Source organism: Amaranthus tricolor, chromosome 9 (assembly GCF_026212465.1).
Source record: "Amaranthus tricolor cultivar Red isolate AtriRed21 chromosome 9, ASM2621246v1, whole genome shotgun sequence".
Classification (NCBI taxonomy): Eukaryota; Viridiplantae; Streptophyta; class Magnoliopsida; order Caryophyllales; family Amaranthaceae; genus Amaranthus; species Amaranthus tricolor.
In genome coordinates, this window is record NC_080055.1 from 20,214,269 (window position 1) to 20,215,176 (window position 908).

Consider the following 908-nt stretch of genomic DNA (forward strand, 5'->3'; position numbering starts at 1 on the left):
TAAATTTTCTGTCATAGGAGACCAGTGTCTACTGTTTAGTAGTACTTCTGATAGGAATATTACCAATGTACTATTGTACTAGTATCATATGGAGTATTTATTGGTGTGCATAATATCAATTTTTTCTTTTTCTTTTTTTTCAATTTAATCAAGGACTAAATAATCAATTTTTTTTTAATTTATTTCTAGCTGGACTGTAAATTAATGGCATGTTTGAATCATGCAATCAGTGTCACTCTCTAAGTTCTGCACTATCAACGATATTTACCGTATCTTGATATTTTGACTGGATTTTTCATTCATTTCCATAAAATTATTGTTCAAGGGAAATTTCTTTCGGTAATTTTGAGTTTTTACTCTTTACGTGTTAATCTTGAGCTTTTAAGTTTTTAATGTGATAAATAAAATGTTAAGTTTTTTGACTTTTTGTTAAATTAAGTACTTATTTTAACTGAATTTTGAAATATATAGTCAATTAGAGTGATCACAATGTTTATTTTTTAAATGTCATTAAGTTGGGTATAAAAAGCGTAAAATTAACAAAAAACTTCCCTTTTGTCTATCATGTGGAATAGTTGGAAGGTCAAGGTCACCACATTAATTAAAAAAACATTTATCTACCACGTGGAAAAGCCAAAAGTTCAAAGTTACCACGTGAAATTTCTCAATTGTTTAATACAGACACGATCATCTAGCATTTATCGACCCTTTAATAGAACCGATTTGACCTAATATTAAAAATAAATTTTCAATTATTTAAAATGCAATATGGATACAAGAGGAATCGATTCTAAATATCTAATTCAAAATCGATCTGATAACCCAAATTAACACCTCTACACTTCAAGTTAATATTTTTATGAAAACAACTTGCAAAAAATTCATTAATTTAACAATGATTTAAAAAT